General features: G+C 51.9%; 1 pseudogene; it reads left to right on the top strand.

Moving 5' to 3' along the window:
• Positions 1-25969, top strand: part of LOC138522065 (antigen peptide transporter 1-like) — a 149712-nt pseudogene that overhangs the window by 14602 nt on the left and 109141 nt on the right.

Genomic DNA, 25969 nt, shown 5'->3' with positions numbered 1-25969 from the left:
TCTGCTGTGTTTTGCTATGAATGGTGAAGATGTTGAATGTTATCGTGACTGTGCCTGAGGTACCTGTGTATTAGCAGCGCTTGTGTGTCTGGTCTCTGCTGGGAGTGTATTGGCTGCACTGGTCTCTGCTGGGAGTGTATTGGCTGCACTGGTCTCTGCTGGCTGTGTATTAGCTGCACTGATCTCTGCTGGGTGTGTATTCACTGCACTGGTCGCTGCTGATTGTCTATTAGCTGCACGTGTGTGTCTGGTCTCTGCTGGGACTGTATTAGCTGCACTTGTGTGTCTGGTCTCTGCTGGGAGTGTATTGGCTGCACTGGTCTCTGCTGGGAGTGTATTAGCTGAACTGGTCTCTGCTGGGAGTGTATTAGCTGAACTGGTCTCTGCTGGGAGTGTATTAGCTGCACTGGTCTCTGCTGGGACTGTATTAGCTGCACTGGTCTCTGCCGGGAGTGTATTGGCTGCACGGGTGAATGCTGGGAGTGTATTGGCTGCACGGGTGTCTGCTGGGAGTGTATTGGCTGCACGGGTGTCTGCTGGCAGTGTTTTAGCTGCACTGGTCTGCTGGCAGTGTTTTAGCTGCACTGGTCTCTGCTGGCAGTGTATTTGCTGCACTGGTCTCGGCTGGGAGTGTATTGGCTGCACTGGTCTCTGCTGGGAGTGTATTGGCTGCACTGGTCTCTGCTGGGAGTGTATTGGCTGCACTGGTCTCTGCTGGGAGTGTATTGGCTGCACTGCTCTCTGCTGGGTGTGTATTCGCTGCACTGGGCTGACTGCTGGGTGTGTCTTTGCTGCACTGGGCTGACTGCTGGGTGTGTCTTTGCTGCACTGGGCTGACTGCTGGGTGTGTCTTTGCTGCACTGGGCTGACTGCTGGGTGTGTCTTTGCTGCACTGGGCTGACTGCTGGGTGTGTCTTTGCTGCACTGGGCTGACTGCTGGGTGTGTCTTTGCTGCACTGGGCTGACTGCTGGGTGTGTCTTTGCTGCACTGGGCTGACTGCTGGGTGTGTCTTTGCTGCACTGGGCTGACTGCTGGGTGTGTCTTTGCTGCACTGGGCTGACTGCTGGGTGTGTCTTTGCTGCACTGGGCTGACTGCTGGGTGTGTCTTTGCTGCACTGGGCTGACTGCTGGGTGTGTCTTTGCTGCACTGGGCTGACTGCTGGGTGTGTCTTTGCTGCACTGGGCTGACTGCTGGATGTGTATTCGCTGTACTGGGCTGACTGCTGGGTGTGTCTTCGCTGCACTGCTCTCTGCTGGGTGTGTCTTCGCTGCACTGCTCTCTGCTGGGTGTGTCTTCGCTGCACTGCTCTCTGCTGGGTGTGTCTTCGCTGCACTGGGCTGACTGCTGGGAGTGTATTGGCCGCACTGGTCTCTGCTGGGAGTGTATTAGCTGCCCTGGTCTCTGCTGGGTGTGTCTTCGCTGCACTGGGCTGACTGCTGGGTGTGTCTTCGCTGCACTGTTCTCTGCTGGGAGTGTATTGGCTGCACTGGTCTCTACTGGGTGTGTATTAGCTGCACTGGTGTCTGGGCTTTGCTTGGTTCTCATTGTACAGGTGAAGAGTTTGAATGTTCTGGTTACTGTGACAGATTACCATTTGGCAAGGGTATGGAAGCCCTGGCTTTTTCAATTTTATAAAAAAAAAAAAAAGAAATGATGCAGGTAATTTGATCTCTGAAAGGGAAATCTCCTGATCAGATAGATTCCCCTTTCATAAGCTCCGTGCCTAAAGCATGGTGTGCATCTGGGTCCTGCTGCACCCGTATCCTGATTTGCAGCACCTGCTCTACCACTGGCGCAGAGCAGGTTCAGTGGTCACAGTTGTCCATTTGACAGTTGCAGCGACAGCCACATCCAATTTGATATTTCACATGTTTCCGCTCCTGTGAGTCAGCTTAGCTGTGGAAGCTGATATGTATTCTGGCCAGACGGACTGAGCCTGCCAAATGATAGGACAGGAACCTGGATGACTCTGCCTCTTCTTTGATCTCTTTGACATAGCTGCCCTAGGCCCAGGTATGAAAGTGGCACACCCATTCAAAGGGAGTAGCCTCACATCAGGGTGCTGTACTTCTAAGGGCCTTTGATCTTGGTGAGAAGGGAAGGGGCAGAGTTAGAGTAGTGAGAAGAGCTTTCCAAAGTCCTCAACCACTGAGGTGAAGAAGGAGTAATCCAAGGCAGAGGAGAGCTCTACCCACTCCCAGGATACATTGGGTGTGACATTTTGCTGTGAACCAGGACCTGCCACGCTGCACCGAAATCTCCCAGGGCTCGGAGAACAGACCCTGAAAGGACTCACTCTGTCCTCGAGCCCCTGAATTGGGACTCACAGCATCCGGAGGACCAGATCTGCTAAGGCTCCCCATTCCGCTGCTTCAGAACCAGTCGGACGGCCATCATAGCGAATTCAATGCAGAGCGATCCCAGCGTTGCTACTTTCTGGCACTCCTCCGAACCTTTGAATAATTGATTGTACATTGAGCTGCTCGAAGCTGCATTGATATATGATATGATAGGTTATTTATAACGTGCTTAATACCCAGAGGTTTCTAAACGCGGACCCGGGGATTGAACCTGTGGTGCTCCGTGTCGACTTGCTTCCAAGTCGAGCACATTGCCTCTGAGCTATCCTCCTGTGTCCTTGCTGAGCCCATCACCTGCTAGGCACAATCAGCTGCTAGCCACTGGGACCCGACATGAACCACGAGAGTCACTTGCTGACCCCGACCAGGGGTTACACCATGACTCACCCATCAAACTGTTGCTTCGGTGAACCATACATCAGAGCAACAGGATCACCATTTCGACAACCACCGCCTGTCATCTCGAACCGCTCGAGTGTCACTCTTCGATCCTTCCCGGCAGTTACACCCCGACATGACCTTGAAGAGATCTTGGTGAGCACCTCAACCTGCAACACTGAATGCCGCCTTCGAGCCGCACAGAGGTACGGTATTTGAACCAGCTCGCCGTCCGCTTGCTGCTTGGGGCCACACAATCCACTGTGTCCACATTGAGCTTTTTCACTGGCATTACTGCTTGAAGCCGGGTTTGAGGACGTTAACCCGCCAAAGACCCAAAATGAGGTACTGTTAACCAATAACTGCCCCTGTGGTCCATTTGAGCCCTAGACACTTGTTACGTCACTTTTGCAACCTTTTTCATGTAAAGACGTATCTGTTTTAGGGCTAGTAATTTGCCCATCACCCCTGTATTCATACGCCAAGTGCTACATTCTTCGGTCTGTAGCATCTTCTCCGTTCTTCCACAGGGTTGGGTTTCGTACAGTGTTTTTTTTTTAGATGGTTCCACTGCAGGTGCTGTGTTTGATTATAGTACATATATTTTTATAGAACCTTGATTGGACATTCCATTTATTTTGGATTTTATTATTGTATTGTTTGGGTGACTATTGGTTCACATTAACACCCCTCTTAAGAACATAGCCTTCCCTCGGCCAACGTCGCCACAAAAGGCGAAGGAGGTATATCTCTTAACTGTGCCTGTTTTACCTTTATGATTGCATTGGCTCTTGGTTTGTAGAAGTGTGAATGCCGAGTTGTCATTTTCACCACTACTCATCCTTGTACTCGTGCAGAGGAGAATCCTTTGTCACAGTTACTGTGTGTGAGGTTCCTGTGTATGAGCTGCACTGGTGTGTCTGGTCTCTGTTGGGTTCCCCTGGCACTGATGGAGGGGTTGAATGTTCTGGTTACTGTGTGTGAGGTGCATGTGTATAAACTGCACTTGTGTGTCTGCACTGAACCCCTGTTTGTTTCCGTTCTGTAGGTTTGACTTTGCTGGAGCATGGAGTTTCCATCTGCGCTGTGGTTCTTGCCGGTCCTGGATGTCTTGGTGCTGAACCTTCTTCAGTGGTTCTGTCCTTTTGTTGGCCTTCAGGAGCCTGTACTCGTCATCTGGGTCGCCTCTCTGGCACGTTGGGGACTCCTGACTTATGCAGTCCATGTGCTGAGTATGCGCCTTCCTGAGGGACTGCGGCAGGCACTCCTCTTGTCCACTGCGACCCTCAGCCTCCTGCTCCCCTGCTATGTGACTGTGAGCATGGCGGCCACTTTTCCCGCAGCCGCAGAATGTCTCTACGGATGGGGGCGGTGGGATGTTCTTGCCTCAACCCATGTGGTCACTTTGGTGGTGGCCCTGGTCTGGCATCACTTATCCCCCTTCCAGATGGAGGTCAAGGAGAAGCAGCCCTCTGCCTCGCTGGGCAGGCTCTTCTCCTGCATGAAGCCAGAGCTCGGTCGCTTCCTCCTCGTTGCTGTGTTGGTGGTTCTGTCCTGTTTGAGTAAGTTCAACACTGTGGTCGTATCCTGTGGGTTCTGGGTTTCATAGCACGTGGGTAGGCCTATCCTGGCCTCTTAGTGTTGACATTACTCCAACTAAACATTTATAACTGTGTCTCTCTCTTGTTAACTTCTGGGCCTCTCCTCCCATGGTCTTCCACTGAGGGCCTCTCCCCCCATGGTCTTTCTCTGAGGGCCTCTCCCCCCATGGTCTTCCTCTGGGGGCCTCTCCTCCCATGGTCTTCTTCTGGGGGCCTCTCCTCCCATGGTCTTCTTCTGGGGGCCTCCCCTCCCATGGTCTTCGTCTGGAGGCCTCCACTCCCATGGTCTTCGTCTGGAGGCCTCCACTCCCATGGTCTTCCTCTGGGGGCCTCTCCTCCCATGGTCTTCCTCTGGGGGCCTCTTCTCCAGTGGATTCTACACACGTGTGTTCCTGTTCTCTATCCATGAGGGTGTTGTTCACACGTCCTCCCTTCCGCATCATCTCAATTGGCCTCCAGTCCTGTGCATATGTCACTCTCAGCTTCTTCTTGCAGTATTAACTGGCATACGCTACCTTGCACCACCCCATCTCTCCCCTCTTATCTCTACCTCTGCTCCTGTTTCTCTCCTCTCACCTACAGGTATGATACTGTGCACCACCCCTTATCTCTCCCCTCTTATCTCTACTTTTACTCCTGTTTCCTCCTCTCAGCTTCTTCTTGCAGTATTTACTGGCATATGCTACCTTGCACCACCCCATCTCTCCCCTCATATCTCTACCTCTACTCCTGTTTCTCCCTCTCAGCTTCTTGAAGTATTTACAGGCGTACGCTACCTTGCACCACACCATACCTCTCCTCTCTTATCTCTGCTCCTGTTTCTCTCCTCTCAGCTTCTTCTTGCAGTATTAGCAGGCCTATGCTGCCTTGCCCCCACCCCCATATCTCTCCTCTCTACTTCTACTTTTCTCCTATGGACTTCTTTCAGTATTTACAGGTATATGATACTCTGCACCACCCCATATCTCTCCCCTCTTATCTCTACTTCTACTCCTGCTTCTCTCCTCTTAGCTTCTTCTTGCAGCATTTACAGGCATATGCTCCCTTGCCCCACCCCATATCTCTCCTCTCTACTTCTACTTTTCTCCTATGGACTTCTTTCAGTATTTACAGGTATATGATACTCTGCACCACCCCATATCTCTTATCTCTACTTCTACTCCTGTTTCTCTCCTCTCAGCTTCTTGCAGTATTTACAGGCATAAGCTACCTTGCCCCACCCCATATCTCTCCTCTCTTATCTCTGCCTCTACTCCTGTTTCTCTCCTCTTGGCTTCTCTGTCTTGTGACTGCCCCATAATCGCCCCACTCTGCCTCTTTTGCTCTTAATTCCTCCTGGCGCCAGGTTTGTGAAATGCTTTACCTCGGCCCATACCTCTTTGGTGATCTTCCTCACTCATGGAAGCATCTTGGTAACTACCCCAGAAAGCATTCCTAATATTGCATGAATTGCTTTCAGACTGTGTAATAACTGTGTCCTCCTCCGGGTAAAAGTGCTCTATAAATTGAATAAAACCATTGTTCCTTGTTTGCAGGTGAAATGGTGCTGCCCTATTACACGGGTAGAATGACGGACTGGATCGGGAAGGAGGAGGAAGACCCTTCAGCCTTCGTTGGCGCCATTAAAGCTATGACTGTCATCACCATCTTTAGGTAACGTCTGGCCGTCTCTCTCATCATCACCATCTTTAGGTAACGTCTGGCCGTCTCTCTCACATCATCACTGTCTCTCCCATCAACACCATCATTAGGTAACGTCTGGCCGTCTCTCTCCCATCATCGCCATCTTTAGGTAACGTCTGGCCGTCTCTCTCATCACCATCTTTAGGTAACATCTGGCCATCCCTCTCCCATCATCACTGCCCCTCTCCATCATCACCATCTTTAGGTAACATCTGGCCGTCTCTCTCCCATCATCACCATCTTTAGGTAACGTCTGGCCGTCTCTCTCATCACCATCTTTAGGTAACATCTGGCCGTCTCTCTCCCATCATCACTGTCTCTCCCATCATCACCATCTTTAGGTAACGTCTGGTCATCTCTCTGCCATCATCACTGTCTCTCCCATCATCACCATCTTTAGGTAACATCTGGTCATCTCTCTCCCATCATCACTGTCTCTCCCATCATCACCATCTTTAGGTAACGTCTGGCCGTCTCTCTCACATCATCACTGTCTCTCTCGCCCATCATCACCATCTTTTAGGTAGCATCTGGTCATCTCTCTGCCATCATCACTGTCTCTCCCATCATCACCATCTTTAGGTAACATCTGGTCATCTCTCTCCCATCATCACTGTCTCTCCCATCATCACCATCTTTAGGTAACATCTGGTCATCTCTCTCCCATCATCACTGTCTCTCCCATCATCACCATCTTTAGGTAACATCTGGTCATCTCTCTCCCATCATCACTGTCTCTCCCATCATCACCATCTTTAGGTAACGTCTGGCCGTCTCTCTCACATCATCACTGTCTCTCTCGCCCATCATCACCATCTTTAGGTAACGTCTGGCCGTCTCTCTCACATCATCACTGTCACTCCCATCATCACCATCTTTAGGTAACGTCTAGCCGTGTCTCTCCCATCATCACTATCTCTCCCATCATCACCATCTTTAGGTAACGTCTGGCCGTCTCTCTCCCATCATCACTGTCTCTCTCATCATCACCTTCTTTAGGTAACGTCTGGCCGTCTCTCTCCCATCATCACTGTCTCCCTTGCCCATCATCACCTTCTTTAGGTAACATCTGGCCATCTCTCTCCCATCATCACTGTCTCTCGCATCACCATCTTTAGGTAATGTCTGGCCGTCTCTCTCACATCATCACCTTCTTTAGGTAACGTCTGGCCGTCTCTCTCTCCCATCATCACCATCTTTAGGTAACGTCTGGCCGTCTCTCTCATATCACCTTCTTTAGGTAACGTCTGGCCGTCTCTCTCCCATCATCACTGTCTCTCCCATCATCTCCACCTTTAGGTAACGTCTTGCCGTCTCTCTCACATCATCACTGTCTCTCTCTCCCATCATCACCATCTTTAGGTAACGTCTGGCCGTCTCTCTCCCATCATCACCATCTTTAGGTAACGTCTGGCCGTCTCTCTCACATCATCATTGTCTCTCTCCCATCATCACCATCTTTAGGTACCGTCTGGCTGTCTCTCTCCCATCATCACTGTCTCTCCCATCATCGCCATCTTTAGGTAACGTCTGGCCGTCTCTCTCCCATCATCACTGTCTCTGCCATCATCTCCACCTTTAGGTAACGTCTGGCCGTCTCTCTCACATCATCACTGTCTCTCTCTCCCATCATCACCATCTTTAGGTAACGTCTGGCCGTCTCTCTCCCATCATCACCATCTTTAGGTAACGTCTGGCCGTCTCTCTCACATCATCATTGTCTCTCTCCCATCATCACCATCTTTAGGTACCGTCTGGCTGTCTCTCTCCCATCATCACTGTCTCTCCCATCATCGCCATCTTTAGGTAATGTCTGGCCGTCTCTCTCACATCATCACCTTCTTTAGGTAACGTCTGGCCGTCTCTCTCTCCCATCATCACCATCTTTAGGTAACGTCTGGCCGTCTCTCTCATATCACCTTCTTTAGGTAACGTCTGGCCGTCTCTCTCCCATCATCACTGTCTCTCCCATCATCTCCACCTTTAGGTAACGTCTGGCCGTCTCTCTCACATCATCACTGTCTCTCTCTCCCATCATCACCATCTTTAGGTAACGTCTGGCCGTCTCTCTCACATCATCATTGTCTCTCTCCCATCATCACCATCTTTAGGTACCGTCTGGCTGTCTCTCTCCCATCATCACTGTCTCTCCCATCATCGCCATCTTTAGGTAACGTCTGTCCATCTCTCTCACCCATCATCACCATCTTTAGGTGACATCTGGTCGTCTCTCTCCCCCATCATCACCATCTTTAGGTAAAATCTCACCGTCTCTCTCCATCACCGTCTTTAGGTAACATCTGGCCGTCTCTCTCCCATCATCACCATCTTTATCACCATCTTTAGGTGACATATGGCTGTCTCTCTCCCATCATCACTGTCTCTCTCATCATCACCATCTTTAGGTAACTTCTGGCCGTCTCTCTCACATCACCTTCTTTAGGTAACGTCTGGCCGTCTCTCTCCCATCATCACTGTCTCTCACATCATCACCTTCTTTAGGTAACGTCTGGCCGTCTCTCTCCCATCATCACTGTCTCTCCCATCATCTCCACCTTTAGGTAACGTCTGGCCGTCTCTCTCACATCATCACTGTCTCTCTCTCCCATCATCACCATCTTTAGGTAACGTCTGGCCGTCTCTCTCCCATCATCACCTTCTTTAGGTAACGTCTGGCCGTCTCTCTCCCATCATTACTGTCTCTCCCATCATCTCCACCTTTTGGTAACGTCTGGCCGTCTCTCTCACATCATCATTGTCTCTCTCCCATCATCACCATCTTTTGGTAATGTCTGGCCGTCTCTCTCCCATCATCACTGTCTCTCCCATCATCACCATCTTTAGGTAACGTCTGGCCGTCTCTCTCCCATCATCACTGTCTCTGCCATCATCTCCACCTTTAGGTAACGTCTGTCCATCTCTCTCACCCATCATCACCATCTTTAGGTGACATCTGGCCGTCTCTCTCCCCCATCATCACCATCTTTAGGTAACGTCTGGCCGTCTCTCTCCCATCATCACCATCTTTAGGTAACGTCTGGCCGTCTCTCTCCCATCATCACTGTCTCTCACATCATCACCTTCTTTAGGTAACGTCTGGCCGTCTCTCTCCCATCATTACTGTCTCTCCCATCATCTCCACCTTTTAGGTAACGTCTGGCCATCTCTCTCACATCATCATTGTCTCTCTCCCATCATCACCATCTTTTGGTAATGTCTGGCCGTCTCTCTCCCATCATCACTGTCTCTCCCATCATCACCATCTTTAGGTACCGTCTGGCTGTCTCTCTCCCATCATCGCCATCTTTAGGTAACGTCTGGCCGTCTCTCTCCCATCATCACTGTCTCTCTCATCACCATCTTTAGGTAACATCTGGTCATCTCTCACATCATCACCTTCTTTAGGTAACGTCTGGCCGTCTCTCTCCCATCATCACTGTCTCTCCCATCATCTCCACCTTTAGGTAATGTCTGGCCAGCTCTCTCACCCATCATCGCCACCATTAGGTAACGTCTGGCCGTCTCCCTCCCATCATCACTGTCTCTCCCATCACCATCTTTAGGTTACATCTCGCCGTCTCACGCACCATAACACACCTTTTCATTGACTGTTGGTTCACCTTTTGGTGCCACCTTTGGCCAGTTTTTAGGGTCACCAAGAGCTGTGATTGGCTCCCTAGTTCCCTTCTCACCAGACCCTGCAGAAGCCCCTGCTCCTTGCATGCCCTCATGTCCCAGAAGCCCAGAGTTAGGGAGACTTATTCTAGAATACTCCAGAAGGGGGGGGGATTCCCTCGTATGCCTCTGAGATGGACCCACATTGTATTCTTGCATAGCGCCATGTAGAGTCAATTGATGACGCTACAGGAGGCGCTATACTTGCCATCAGTCGTGCTAAGGATGCCCCGGAGCAGGTCCACCAATCATCCAGCTATAAAAGGGATTTAAGAAAAGATTTGATTGGCCACGCTTAGGAGCATGCCAAGTGCACAAGTTGGGCATGGACGCAATATACGTCCAGTGTTAGGACCTGGAGTGTCCCAAGCTCTCAACTCTGATAGGTTGGCAGATGTAATCAAAATAGCTTTTGAGTATCTCAGAAAAGCACTGTATAAAATCACGGTAACCACTTCCCTTTTATCCGTGATCACTCGATCTCTTGGCTGCAAGATGGATCTACCTTAAACATTGTGAATGTAACTCTTGAAGATCATGTGCAGAGAGCATGTGATCACCTGTGCCCCTCCCCCATTATTTGGGGTTTAAGGCTGTGGTGGCAGTACAGTAACTCTCTGTAGGAAGCTTGCAGCACACCTTTCACAGTACATCTCTGTATGAAGCTTGCAGCGTACCTTTCACCGAACATCTCTGCATAAAGCTTGCAGCGTAACGTTCCATCTCTGTATGCAGCTTGCAGCGTACCTTTCACAGTCCATCTCTTATAAAGCTTGCAGCATACCTTCACAGTACATCTTTGTATAAAGCTTGCAGCGTACCTTTCCATCTCTGTATGAAGCTTGCAGCGTACCTTTCACAGTACATCTCTGTATGAAGCTTGCAGCGTACCTTTCACAGTACATCTCTGTTGGAAGCTTGCAGCGTACCTTTCACAGTACATCTCTGCATAAAACTTGCAGCGTACCTTTCACAGTGCATCTCTGTATGAAGCTAGTAGCGTACCTTTCAAAGTACATCTCTGTGTGAAGCTTGCAGCGTACCTTTCACCGAACATCTCTGTTGGAAGCTTGCAGCGTACCTTTCACAGTACATCTCTGCATCAATCTTGCAGCGTACCTTTCACAGTACATCTCTGCATAAAACTTGCAGCATACCTTTCACAGTACATCTCTGTATAAAGCTTGCAGCGTACCTTTCACAGTACATCTCTGCATAAAGCTTGCAGCATACCTTTCATAGTACATCTCTGTATAAAGCTTGCAGCGTACCTTTCGCAGTAACTCTGTGTGAAGCTTGCCGCGTACCTTTCGCTGTAACTCTCTGCATGAAGCTTGCTGCATACCTTTCGCAGTAACTCTCTGTATGAAGCTTGCTGCGTACCTTTCGCAGTAACTCTCTGTATGAAGCTTGCAGTGTACCTTTCGCAGTAACTCTCTGCATGAAGCTTGCTGTGTACCTTTCACTGTAACTCTCTGCATGAAGCTTGCAGTGTACCTTTCGCAGTGCATCTGTTTATGAAGCTTGTAGCGTACCTTTCGCAGTAACTCTCTGTATGAAGCTTGCAGTGTACCTTTCACAGTACATCTCTGAATGAAGCTTGCAGCGTTCCTTTCACAGTGCATCTGTTCATGAAGCTTGCAGCATACCTTTCGCAGTAACTCTCTGCATGAAGCTTGCCGCGTACCTTTCGCTGTAACTCTCTGCATGAAGCTTGCAGTGTACCTTTCGCAGTGCATCTGTTTATGAAGCTTGCAGTGTACCTTTCGCAGTGCATCTGTTTATGAAGCTTGCAGCATATCTTTCGCAATAACTCTCTGTATGAAGCTTGCTGCGTACCTTTCGCTGCAACTCTCTGCATGAAGCTTGCAGTGTACCTTTCGCAGTGCATCTGTTTATGAAGCTTGCAGCATATCTTTCGCAGTAACTCTCTGTATGAAGCTTGCTGCATACATTTCGCTGCAACTCTGCATGAAGCTTGCAGTGTACCTTTCGCAGTGCATCTGTTTATGAAGCTTGCAGTGTACCTTTCACAGTACATCTCTGTATGAAGCTTGCTGCGTACCTTTCACCGTAACTCAATGAAGCTTGCAGTGTACCTTTCACAGTACATCTCTGAATGAAGCTTGCTGCATACCTTTCACCGTACATCTCTGCATGAAGCTTGCAGCGTACCTGTCACAGTACATCTGTTTATGAAGCTTGCAGTGTACCTTTCGCAGTGCATCTGTTTATGAAGCTTGCAGCGTATCTTTCACAGTAACTCTCTGTATGAAGCTTGCAGTGTACCTTTCACAGTACATCTGTTTATGAAGCTTGCAGCGTACCTTTCACAGTACATCTGTTTATGAAGCTTGCTGTGTACCTTTCACAGTACATCTGTTTATGAAGCTTGCAGCGTACCTTCGTGACAAGACATGAATATCTTGGCAGGCATGCTGTCTGTTTTCTTTGGCATGGCATGCACCAACATTCTTTTCAGTTCTGAAGCTGTATCCATCATGCCACTGTGCCAGCCTGGCCAGAATGGAAATCTTGCAGCCCAGCAGTCCTCTGTATATTGGCGGTAATGGCCCTGTGTTCTATCTTCTGTCTGTCCCCCACAGTGCAGTGACCGAGTTCCTCTGTGATAACCTGTACTACTGGACGATGGGCCTGGTCCATGTGAGGATACAGGGACAGGTCTTTAAAGCTGTGCTGGGGCAGGATATTGCCTTCTTCGACACCTTGTCTACAGGTAAGCACAAATCCCCTGCCCACCTCTGCTTCTAACCGCTCAGAACCCAGAATTCGAGGAGAGACCAGAATACACTGTAAGGAATCGGGAGCAGGACTCGGACACAAGGGCATTGTGTTGATTGCTATAAACCTTTATTAAAGTTAAGAGGTTTGGAGAAAGGCCTATCCTGCCCCCTCACTATGTGGGTGTTCCCTGCCTCAACGAAACTAAAGCATGTCTATGTCGGAATGTCCAGAAGCAAAAGAGTGCTCTGTCCTGGATCCGAAATCCTAACCTGACCCTTACATTCTAAACCTATAATAACGGGAAAAAGTATATAGTATCTTAAGTGGCCAATTGTGTTTCTTTCCACAGTTCCAACACAAAGTTCAAAACAGATGCCCAAAGAAACAATCCAAGTTCCACAAACCTCAGGTGGGGGCTCCACAATCCTCAGGGGGGGCGTCCATTCCCCCCAGTTTCTCAGCTTCTTTATAGTTCACAAACAGAAGTTATTGTGAGAAACCAGGGGGTGTCACACAGTCTAGTTCCCGAGGATCTCTTAGTCAGGTGGCCAGGGCACGGCCATCACTTTTGGATCCAGACCCTGGGGTTGGACTAGTGCAGGAGGATCGCTTGACTGGGGGGTCTTCGGGGAGTGGGGGGAGCACCCACTGGCGAAACGTGGTATCCCCCTTTCCCAACCCCCTATCCCATCCTTTTTAATAGGAAATACCAACTTCCCAACCCTCATCCCCTTTCCTATACAAATACTGAGCCGAGGAAGAGGAGGTCTGAGGCTAAGAAGATTACCACCCATGCAGAACATTCATCATGTCCCACTGATGAGATCAGGCAGGGTCAGGCAATTAACTGCAATTACAAACACCAGGTTCCTATTACCTCTCCCCACGTGGTTAAAATGGGCTATTACCAATCAGCTGAGCCCAACAGCTAGAGCGAGCTCCTTGGTTTCTACAAGTGATCTCCCCTTACTCAGACCCTCCTCCTCGTTGCAGTACAATTTAGCATTTTCTCGCGAGAGTGTTCCCGAGCTTCATTATTCTTCTTCCCGGGATGTTCAAATGCCTCATTAAAAATAAGCCATTAGGGCTTGGGGTTTCCAGGAGGGGTCACTGGGTGTAAAGGGAGTGGGGGAATACCATGCCTTATCTGGCGATGCCTCTCCTGTGAAGCAGGGATCCTATCCCTCCATGTGGTCCTCCCTTAAGTAGCCTCCCCCTTCCCCCCCAGGTCAGAGTCGGGCAGTTTCCGCCTTTCCTTGGACACATGGGGAGAGACTTTCCCTGGGGAAGGAGTGATGACATCGTCAGATTCATCACAACACCTTAACTCCAGAAGAAGCTGATATGCACTCCAACCCATGAATTGGAAATTACAAGTGGCAAAGCTATAAACTCCCCAGTCCAAGGCCTCAATATCACGTATCTTGAGTCCTAGACTCGCAATTCAGTGTTCTGAAATCTACAAGTTGATTGTTCTTAAAATCCCTGTTTCTGGATCTTGAATATCCCATGTACAGCTCCTAAAACTCGTCAATTGTGGGTTGTGAACTCCATATCCTGGATTCTAAATAACCTAGTTCTGGGTCGAAAATATCCTTTTGTCATTGGTTTTAATACAATCAGAATGGCCACAGATGAGGGCTATACTGGGCAATAAAGGCACACGGAATGAGTTAAAGGACCAAGCAAAGAGGTGCACCGACCCTACCGTATGGATTGGAATGCAGTTCATTATCTCCAGTTATTGCCTGCATCCTGAATCATATGATTGGCCCAGGCACTCTTCCTTGATACTAGTATACAGACATCTGCTGGGTCTTAAATTCCCACAGACTTAGGATCTTTACATTCTCACATCTTTCATACTTAATTAACTAAGTCCTCAGTCTTAATTTCCTCATATCCTCTGTCAAGAAATCCCAACATTATAATTGTTCAAATCCATGGGTCCTTTGTCCTATCCTCCCTCAGAGTCCTCAATCCTGAAACTCTCCAAAATTATTTGATTTTCACCGCCCCATCCTCCAACATTGTGTATCTTTAAAACTCCAAATACTCTGCCACAGAAATCCCCAGGTACCGGGACTTAGCCATCCCCATGAGATGGCCCTTAGAATCCTGTGTGGGAGGGGGCATACAAATCTCCCTTTGCTGGGACTGGGGAATCCCAGTGGGAGGAGACTTTAAAATCCCATATGTTGCTAGTCATAGCCGGGGGCTGGGATTGAGGTTGAGATGGGGGCTGCTCGTCATACAGCCGGGGGCTGGGATTGAGGGTGAGATGTGAGTCGGGTCTCTGTACTGCTCCATATGCCGCTTGTCGTATAGTTAGGGGCTGGGAATGAGGGTGAGATGCGAGTCTGGTCTCTGCACTGCTCCATATGCTGCTTATCATACGGCTAAGGGCGGGGATTGAGGGTGAGATGTAAGTCTGGTCTCTGTACTGCTCCATATGCCACTCGTCGTTTAGTTAGGGGCTGGGATTGAGGGTGAGATGTTAGTCTGTTCTCTGTACTGCTCCATATGCCGCTCGTCATATAGTTAGGGGCTGGGATTGAGGGTGAGATGTTAGTCTGGTCTCTGTACTGCTCCATATGCCGCTCGTCATATAGTTAGGGGCTGGGATTGAGGGTGAGATGTTAGTCTGGTCTCTGTACTGCTCCATATGCCGCTCGTCATATAGTTAGGGGCTGGGATTGAGGGTGAGATGTGAGTCTTGTCTCTGTACTGCTCCATATGGTGCTCGTCATACGGCCAAGGGCTGGGATTGAGGGTGAGATGTGAGTCTGGTCTTTGTACTGCACCATATGCTGCTCTTCATATAGCCAGGGGCTGGGATTGAGGGTGAGATGGGGCTGCTCGTCACATAGCCAGGGGCTGGGATTGAGGGTGAGATGGGGGGGCTGCTTGTCATATAGCCAGGGGCTGGGATTGACGGTGAGATGGGGGCTGCTTGTCATATAGCCAGGGGCTGGGATTGAGTGTGAGATGTGAGTCTGGTCTCTACTGCTCCATATGCTTCTTATCATACGGCTAAGGGCTGGGATTGAGGGTGAGATGTGAGTCTGGTCTCTACTGCTCCATATGCTGCTCTTCATATAGCCAGGGGCTGGGATTGAGGGTGAGATGCGAGTCTGGTCTCTACTGCTCCATATGCTGCTTATCATACGGCTAAGGGCAGGGATTGAGGGTGAGATGTGAGTCTGGTCTCTTTACTACTCTATCCTTCGCTCTCCACGAGGGCATGACCACCTCTAGTAGCTGGAAGGAATGTCCCTTCCTCGGGCCCATTGATTTGTTGCCTTCTCTCTACAGTGATCACCTCTAAGCAAGCCTCCGGCTGGCAATTAGGTAATGATAACCGCCCTGTCGTTCCTTTGTTCGCAGGAGAAATCACTTCACGGATCACGACTGACACGAATACGATGAGCGAGTCTCTGAGCCAGAACCTGAGCCTGCTGATGTGGTACTTTATGAGGGTGACCTCCCTCTACGTGTTCATGCTCTGGATGTCATGGAAACTGGCTCTCTTCACGCTTGTTGGGCTGCCAATCATTATGGTCATCCCTAAACTGTCTGGAACCTTCCAACAGGTTAGAGCAGATTGGCATTTGGAAAAGGCTGGCGATGCATTCCCAGGGAAGGGCATTAGAAATCGCAGAGTTCTGGGCAGTCTGGTAACAGTTGGCAAAGACAATCAATGGGCATGGTACCCGAGACCGTCGCTCAGGTGTGAGATAAGATGGGCATGGCATATAAGACATGTACAAGCTGGGAGGTAGGTTTGGTGTGAGATGGAATGGGCATGGTGCATGGGACAGTCGGTCAGGTGTGAGATGAGATGGGCACGGCATATAAGACATGTACAAGCTGGGAGGTAGGTTTGGTGTGAGATGAGATGGGCACAGTGCATGGGACAGTCGGTCAGGTGTGAGGTGAGATGGGCACGGCATATAAGACATGGTCAAGCTGGGAGGTAGGTTTGGTGGGGATGGAAGGGGCACGGTGCATGGGACAGTCGGTCAGGTGTGAGGTGAGATGGGCATGGCATATAAGACATGTACAGGCTGGGAGGTAGGTTTGGTGTGAGATGGAATGGACATGGTGCATGGGACAGTCGTTCAGGTGTGAGATGAGATGGGCACGGCATATAAGACATGTACAGGCTGGGAGGTAGGTTTGGTATGAGATGGGCATGGCATATAAGACATGTACAAGCTGGGAGGTAGGTTTGGTGGGAGATTGAATGGGCACGGTGCATGGGACAGTCGTTCAGGTGTGAGGTGAGATGGGCATGGCATATAAGACATGTACAAGCTGGGAGGTAGGTTTGGTGGGGATGGAAGGGGCACGGTGCATGGGACAGTCGGTCAGGTGTGAGATGGGCATGGCATATAAGACATGTACAGGCTGGGAGGTAGGTTTGGTGTGAGATGAGATGGGTACAGTGCATGGGACAGATTTGAGCTGGGATATCAATGCAATGTGAGATGAAAGGGGCCTGGTACCAGAGACATGTTTATGGTGGGGATGGTCGATCGGGGATGAGATGGAATGAACATGGTATGCCAGAGCTGCTTGAGCTAGGATGTTGATCTGGTGCGAGATGGAATTGGTATGGTACATGAGGCATGTATGGGCACGGAAGTGGCTCGGGTGTTAGTTGGAATGGACATGGTACATTAAACATGTATGTGCTGGGAGGTTGATCATGTGACGTGGTATGGTACATGAGGTATGTTTGTGCACGGAAGTGGCTCGGGTGTTAGTTGGAATGGACATGGTACATTAAACATGTATGTGCTGGGAGGTTGATCATGTGACGTGAAAGCTGTGAGATCAATCGGGTTGAGATGGAATGGGCATGGCATATGATAAATCTTCACTGTTACCCTTTGGGGACAGGAGTTGAGGCTTTGATCTTTCGTGAGAAGATGGATCATGGGAGAGATCAGGATGAGCATTGTTATCTAAGGTAGACCCATGGGTAACAGCCTTCCATTGGAGGGGTGTTGTCAATGGTAGACCCATGGATCACAGGACTTTCCAGAGGAGGGGCGTCCTCAATGGTAGACCCATGGGTCACAGGGCCTTCCAGAGGAGGGGCGTCCTCAATGGTAGACCCATGGGTCACAGGGCCTTCCATTGGAGGGGTGTCGTCAATGGTAAACCCATGGGTCACAGTGGCTTCCATTGGAGGGGTGTTGTTGATGGTAGACCCATGGATCACAGGGCCTTCCAGAGGAGGGGCGTCCTCAATGGTAGGACCATGGGTCACAGGGCCTTCCAGAGAAGCGGCGTCCTCAATGGTAGACCCATGGGTCACAGGGCCTTCCAGTCAAGGGTTTAGTCAATGGTAGACCCATGGGTCACTGGGCCTTCCATTGGAGGGGTGTCATTAATGGTAGAACCATGGGTCACAGGGCCTTCCATTGGAGGGGTGTCGTCAATGGTAGACCCATGGGTCACTGGGCCTTCCATTGGAGGGGTGTCGTCAATGGTAGACCCATGGGTCACAGGGCCTTCCAGTCAAGGGTTTTGTCAATGGTAGACCCATGGGTCACTGGGCCTTCCATTGGAAGGGTGTCATTAATGGTAGAACCATGGGTCACAGGGCCTTCCATTGGAGGGGTGTCGTCAATGGTAGACCCATGGGTCACTGGGCCTTCCATTGGAGGGGTGTCGTCAATGGTAGACCCATGGGTCACAGGGCCTTCCATTGGAGGGGTGTCGTCAATGGTAGACCCATGGGTCACTGGGCCTACCATTGGAGGGGTGTCGTCAATGGTAGACCCATGGGTCACAGGGCCTTCCAGTCAAGGGTTTCGTCAATGGTAGTCCCATGGGACACAGGGCCTTCCATTGGAGGGGTGTCGTCAATGGTAGAACCATGGGTCACAGGGACTTCAGTGGACGGGTGTCGTCGATTGTAGAACAGTGTGTGAGGGGTCAGAATGTGAGACGGGCACAAAGGTACAGTTTTCTCAAAGTTCGCCATTTATTAAAATAAAAAGGGTTGGGATAAACGCCTGTCTTTCCCTATCCTAGCGAGGATGTCTCTACCTTGCAAACTAAGCTAAAGAAAGAAGACCTAGGGCGTGTGTGTGCTGAGCCAATGAGGGCCAGTGTTTTGTCCGGCCCGGAAGACAACAAAGGCTTTCCTAATGGAGGGCGGCCGCGGGCCGCCCTCCATTAGCCACCCTCCATTAGGAAAGTCTTTGTGCCTCGCGGGCCGGACAAAAGAGCATGTATATTGTGCACCCATGACCTAGGGCCTCATTATGACCCTGCCGGTCCGGGAGGATAGCTGAGCGGCAAGGTTCTCGCCTTTTGAACCAAGGCGACACGGAGCAACACAGGTTTGATCCCCGGGTCTGCGCTCAGAAACCTCTGGGTATTAAGCGCGTTATAGTGCGCTGCTCACCCTTCCACACCCAGGGTTATAGATTCCTGCTCTCTAGTCCACATCCAGAGATAATGCACCCTGGTCCCTCTCCCAGCGGTATAGTGACCTGCTCACCCTTCCAAACCCAGGCATATGGTGCCCTGCTCACCCTTCCACACCCAGGGATACAGACCCCTGCTCTCTACTCCACACCCAGGGATATAGACCCCTGCTCTCTAGTCCACATCCAGAGATAATGCACCCTGGTCCCTCTCCCTCCCAGGGGTATAGTGCCCTGCTCACCCTTCCACACCCAGGAATATAGACCCCTGCTCTCTAGTCCACATCCAGAGATAATGCACCCTGGTCCCTCTCCCTCCCAGGGGTATAGTGCCCTGCTCACCCTTCCACACCCAGGGATATAGACCCCTGCTCTCTACTCCACACCCGGGGATATTGACCCCTGCTCTCTAGTCCACACCCAGAGATAATGCACCCTGGTCCCTCTCCCTCCCATGGGGTATAGTGCCCTGCTCACCCTTCCACACCCAGGGATATAGATCCCTGCTCTCTACTCCACACCCATGGATATAGATCCCTGCTCTCTAGTCCACACCCAGAGATAATGCACCCTGGTCCCTCTCCCAGGGGTATAGTGCCCTGCTCACCCTTCCACACCCAGAGATATAGATCCCTGCTCTCTAGTCCACATCCAGAGATAATGCACCCTGGTCCCTCTCCCTCCCAGGGGTATAGTGCCCTGCTCACCCTTCCACACCCAGGGATATAGACCCCTGCTCTCTAGTCCACATCGCGAGATAATGCACCCTGGTCCCTCTGCCTCCCAGGGGTATAGTGCCCTGCTCACCCTTCTAAACCCAGGCTATAGACCCCTGCTCTCTAGTCCACACCCAGAGATAATGCACCCTGGTCCCTCTCCCTCCCAGGGGTATAGTGCCCTGCTCACACTTCCTAACCCAGGGATATAGATCCCTGCTCTCTAGTCCACACCCAGAGATAATGCACCCTGGTCCCTCTCTCAGCGGTATAGTGCCCTGCTCACCCTTCCAAACCCAGGGTATAGACCCCTGCTCCCTAGTCCACACCCAGAGATAATGCACCCTGGTCCCTCTCCCAGGGATATAGTGCCCTGCTGACCCTTCCACACCCAGAGATATAGATCCCTGCTCTCTAGTCCACATCCAGAGATAATGCACCCTGGTCCCTCTCCCTCCCAGGGGTATAGTGCCCTGCTTGCCCTTCCACACCCAGGAATATAGATCCCTGCTCTTTAGTCCACATCCAGAGATAATGTGCCCTGGTCCCTCTCCCTCCTAGGGGTATAGTGCCCTGCTCACCCTTCCACACCCAGGGATATAGATCCCTGCTCTCTAGTCCACACCCAGAGATAATGTGCCCTGGTCCCTCTCCCAGGGGTATAGTGCCCTGCTCACCCTTCCACACCCAGAGATATAGATCCCTGCTCTCTAGTCCACACCCAGAGATAATGCACCCTGGTCCCTCTCCCAGGGGTATAGTGCCCTCCTCACCCTTCCTAACCCAGGGATATAGATCCCTGCTCTCTAGTCCACACCCAGAGATAATGCACCCTGGTCCCTCTCCCTCCCAGGGGTATAGTGCCCTGCTCACCCTTCCACACCCAGGGATATAGACCCCTGCTCTCTAGTCCACACCCAGAGATAATGCACCCTGGTCCCTCTCTCAGCGGTATAGTGCCCTGCTCACCCTTCCAAACCCAGGGTATAGACCCCTGCTCCCTAGTCCACACCCAGAGATAATGCACCCTGGTCCCTCTTCCAGTGGTATAGTGCCCTGCTCACCCTTCCACACCCAGGGATATACACCCCTGCTCTCTAGTCCACATCCAGAGATAATGCACCCTGGTCCCTCTCCCTCCCAGGGGTATAGTGCCCTGCTCACCCTTCCACACCCAGGGATATAGATCCCTGCTCTCTAGTCCACATCCAGAGATAATGCACCCTGGTCCCTCTCCCAGCTATATAGTGCCCTGCTCACCCTTCCACACCCAGGGATATAGATCCCTGCTCTCTAGTCCACATCCAGAGATAATGCACCCTGGTCCCTCTCCCTCCCAGGGGTATAGTGCCCTGGTAACCCTTCCACACCCAGGGATATAGATCCCTGCTCTCTAGTCCACATCCAGAGATAATGCACCCTGGTCCCTCTCCCTCCCAGGGGTATAGTGCCCTGCTCACCCTTCCACACCCAGGGATATAGATCCCTGCTCTCTAGCCCACATCCAGAGATAATGCACTCTGGTCCCTCTCCCTCCCAGGGGTATAGTGCCCTGCTCACCCTTCCACACCCAGGGATATAGACTCCTGCTCTCTAGTCCACACCCAGAGATAATGCACCCTGGTCCCTCTCCCAGGGTGTATAGTGCCCTGCTCACCCTTCCACACCCAGGGATATAGACCCCTGCTCTCTAGTCCACACCCAGAGATAATGCACCCTGGTCCCTCTCCCTCCCAGGGGTATAGTGCCCTGCTCACCCTTCCACACCCAGGGATATAGACCCCTGCTCTCTAGTCCACACCCAGAGATAATGCACCCTGGTCCCTCTCCCTCCCAGGGGTATAGTGCCCTGCTCACCCTTCCTAACCCATGGGTATAGATCCCTGCTCTCTAGTCCACATCCAGAGATAATGCACCCTGGTCCCTCTCCCTCCCAGGGGTATAGTGCCCTGCTCACCCTTCCACACCCAGCGATATAGACCCCTCCTCTCTAGTCCACACCCAGAGATAATGCACCCTGGTCCCTCTCCCTCCCAGGGGTATAGTGCCCTGCTCACCCTTCCACACCCAGCGATATAGACCCCTCCTCTCTAGTCCACACCCAGAGATAATGCACCCTGGTCCCTCTCCAGCGGTATATCACCCTTCCACACCCAGGGATATAGATCCCTGCTCGCTAGTCCACATCCAGAGATAATGCACCCTGGTCCCTCTCCCTCCCAGGGGTATAGTGCCCTGCTCACCCAGGGTTATCGATCCCTGCTCTCTAGTCCACATCCAGAGATAATGCACCCTGGTCCCTCTCCCAGCGATATAGTGTCCTGCTCACCCTTCCACACCCAGGGATATAGATCCCTGCTCTCTAGTCCACATCCAGAGATAATGCACCCTGGTCCCTCTCCCAGTGGTATAGTGCCCTGGTAACCCTTCCACACCCAGGGATATAGATCCCTGCTCTCTAGTCCACATCCAGAGATAATGCAACCTGGTCCCTCTCCCTCCCAGTTGTATAGTGCCCTGCTCACCCTTCCACACCCAGGGATATAGATCCCTGCTCTCTAGTCCACATCCAGAGATAGTGCACCCTGGTCCCTCTCCCAGTGGTATAGTGCCCTGCTCACCCTTCCACACCCAGGGATAGAGATCCCTGCTCTCTAGTCCACATCCAGAGATAATGCACCCTGGTCCCTCTCCCTTCCAGGGGTATAGTGCCCTGCTCACCCTTCCACACCCAGGGATATAGATCCCTGCTCTCTAGTCCACATCCAGAGATAATGCACCCTGGTCCCTCTCCCAGCGATATAGTGCCCTGCTCACCCTTCCACACCCAGGGATATAGATGCCTGCTCTCTAGTCCACATCCAGAGATAATGCACCCTGGTCCCTCTCCCTCCCAGGGGTATAGTGCCCTGGTAACCCTTCCACACCCCGGGATATAGATCCCTGCTCTCTAGTCCACATCCAGAGATAATGCACCCTGGTCCCTCTCCCTCCCAGGGGTATAGTGCCCTGCTCACCCTTCCACACCCAGGGATATAGATCCCTGCTCTCTAGTCCACATCCAGAGATAATGCACCCTGGTCCCTCTCCCAGCGGTATAGTGCCCTGCTCACCCTTCCACACCCAGGGATATAGACCCCTGCTCTCTAGTCCACACCCAGAGATAATGCACCCTGGTCCCTCTCCCAGCGGTATAGTGCCCTGCTCACCCTTCCACACCCAGGGATATAGACCCCTGCTCTCTAGTCCACACCCAGAGATAATGCACCCTGGTCCCTCTCCCTCCCAGGGGTATAGTGCCCTGCTCACCCTTCCACACCCAGGGTTATAGATCCCTGCTCTCTAGTCCACATCCAGAGATAATGCACCCAGGAACCTCTCCCAGCGGTATAGTGCCCCGCTCACCCTTCCACACCCAGGGATATAGACCCCTGCTCTCTAGTCCACACCCAGAGATAATGCACCCTGGTCCCTCTCCCTCCCAGGGGTATAGTGCCCTGCTCACCCTTCCTAACCCAGAGATATAGATCCCTGCTCTCTAGTCCACATCCAGAGATAATGCACCCTGGTCCCTCTCCCTCCCAGGGGTATAGTGCCCTGCTCACCCTTCCACACCCAGGGATATAGACCCCTGCTCTCTAGTCCACACCCAGAGATAATGCACCCTGGTCCCTCTCCCTCCCAGGGGTATAGTGCCCTGCTCACCCTTCCTAACCCAGGGATATAGATCCCTGCTCTCTAGTCCACATCCAGAGATAATGCACCCGGGTCCCTCTCCCTCCCAGGGGTATAGTGCCCTGCTCACCCTTCCACACCCAGGGATATAGACCCCTGCTCTCTAGTCCACACCCGGGGATATTGACCCCTGCTCTCTAGTCCACACCCAGGGATATAGACCCCTGCTCTCTAGTCCACATCCAGAGATAATGCACCCTGGTCCCTCTCCCTCCCAGGGGTATAGTGCCCTGCTCACCCTTCCACACCCGGGGATATTGACCCCTGCTCTCTAGTCCACACCCGGGGATATTGACCCCTGCTCTCTAGTCCACACCCAGGGATATAGACCCCTGCTCTCTAGTCCACACCCGGAGATTATACACCCTGGTCACTCTCCCAGCAGTATAGGGCCCTGCTCACCCCTTCCCAACCCCGGGATATCTATTCATGCTCTCTACTCCACGCCCAGGGTTATAGATCCCTGCTCTCTAGTTCACATCCAGAGATAATGCATCCTGGTCCCTCTCCCAGCGGTATAGTGCCCTGCTCACCCTTCCACACCCAGGGATATAGATCCTGCTCTCTAGTCCACATCCAGAGATAATGCACGCTGGTCCCTCTCCCAGTGGTATAGGGTCCTGCTCACCCTTCCACACTCGGGTATATAGATCCCTGCTCTCTAGTCCACATCCAGAGATAATGCACCCTGGTCCCTCTCCCTCCCAGGGGTATAGGGCCCTGCTCACCCTTCCACACCCAGTCGATATAGACCCCTGCTCTCTAGTCCACATCCAGAGATAATGTGCCCTGGTCCCTCTCTCAGGGGTATAGTGCCCTGCTCACCCTTCCTAACCCAGGGATATAGATCCCTGCTCTCTAGTCCACACTCAGAGATAATGCACCCTGGTCCCTCTCCCTCCCAGGGGTATAGTGCCCTGCTCACCCTTCCACACCCAGGGATATAGATCCCTGCTCTCTAGTCCACACCCAGAGATAATGCACCCTGGTCCCTCTCCCTCCCAGGGGTATAGTGCCCTGCTCACCCTTCCACACCCAGGGATATAGATCCCTGCTCTCTAGTCCACACCCAGGGGTATAGTGCCCTGCTCACCCTTCCACACCCAGGGATATAGATCCCTGCTCTCTAGTCCACACCCAGGGGTATAGTGCCCTGCTCACCCTTCCTAACCCAGGGATATAGATCCCTGCTCTCTAGTCCACATCCAGAGATAATGCACCCGGGTCCCTCTCCCTCCCAGGGGTATAGTGCCCTGCTCACCCTTCCACACCCAGGGATATAGACCCCTGCTCTCTAGTCCACACCCGGGGATATTGACCCCTGCTCTCTAGTCCACACCCAGGGATATAGACCCCTGCTCTCTAGTCCACATCCAGAGATAATGCACCCTGGTCCCTCTCCCTCCCAGGGGTATAGTGCCCTGCTCACCCTTCCACACCCGGGGATATTGACCCCTGCTCTCTAGTCCACACCCGGGGATATTGACCCCTGCTCTCTAGTCCACACCCAGGGATATAGACCCCTGCTCTCTAGTCCACACCCAGAGATTATACACCCTGGTCACTCTCCCAGCAGTATAGGGCCCTGCTCACCCCTTCCCAACCCCGGGATATCTATTCATGCTCTCTACTCCACGCCCAGGGTTATAGATCCCTGCTCTCTAGTTCACATCCAGAGATAATGCATCCTGGTCCCTCTCCCAGCGGTATAGTGCCCTGCTCACCCTTCCACACCCAGGGATATAGATCCTGCTCTCTAGTCCACATCCAGAGATAATGCACGCTGGTCCCTCTCCCAGTGGTATAGGGTCCTGCTCACCCTTCCACACTCGGGTATATAGATCCCTGCTCTCTAGTCCACATCCAGAGATAATGCACCCTGGTCCCTCTCCCTCCCAGGGGTATAGGGCCCTGCTCACCCTTCCACACCCAGTCGATATAGACCCCTGCTCTCTAGTCCACATCCAGAGATAATGTGCCCTGGTCCCTCTCTCAGGGGTATAGTGCCCTGCTCACCCTTCCTAACCCAGGGATATAGATCCCTGCTCTCTAGTCCACACTCAGAGATAATGCACCCTGGTCCCTCTCCCTCCCAGGGGTATAGTGCCCTGCTCACCCTTCCACACCCAGGGATATAGATCCCTGCTCTCTAGTCCACACCCAGAGATAATGCACCCTGGTCCCTCTCCCTCCCAGGGGTATAGTGCCCTGCTCACCCTTCCACACCCAGGGATATAGATCCCTGCTCTCTAGTCCACACCCAGGGGTATAGTGCCCTGCTCACCCTTCCACACCCAGGGATATAGATCCCTGCTCTCTAGTCCACATCCAGAGATAATGCACCCTGGTCCCTCTCCCAGCGATATACTGTCCTGCTCACCCTTCCACACCCAGGGATATAGTGCCCTGCTCACTAGTCCACACCCAGGGGTATAGTGCCCTGCTCACCCTTCCACACCCAGGGATATAGACCCCCTGCTCTCTAGTCCACATCCAGAGATAATGCACCCTGGCCCCTCTCCCTCCCAGGGGTATAGTGCCCTGCTCACCCTTCCACACCCAGGGATATAGACCCCTGCTCTCTAGTCCACACCCAGAGATAATGCACCCTGGTCCCTCTCCCCTCCC

Source organism: Ambystoma mexicanum, chromosome 13 (genome assembly GCF_040938575.1).
Source record: "Ambystoma mexicanum isolate Mex_15411 chromosome 13, UKY_AmexF1_1, whole genome shotgun sequence".
Lineage (NCBI taxonomy): Eukaryota > Metazoa > Chordata > Amphibia > Caudata > Ambystomatidae > Ambystoma > Ambystoma mexicanum.
The sequence above is the reverse complement of the archived record's forward strand: the minus strand, read 5'-3'. Positions and strand labels throughout refer to the sequence as shown.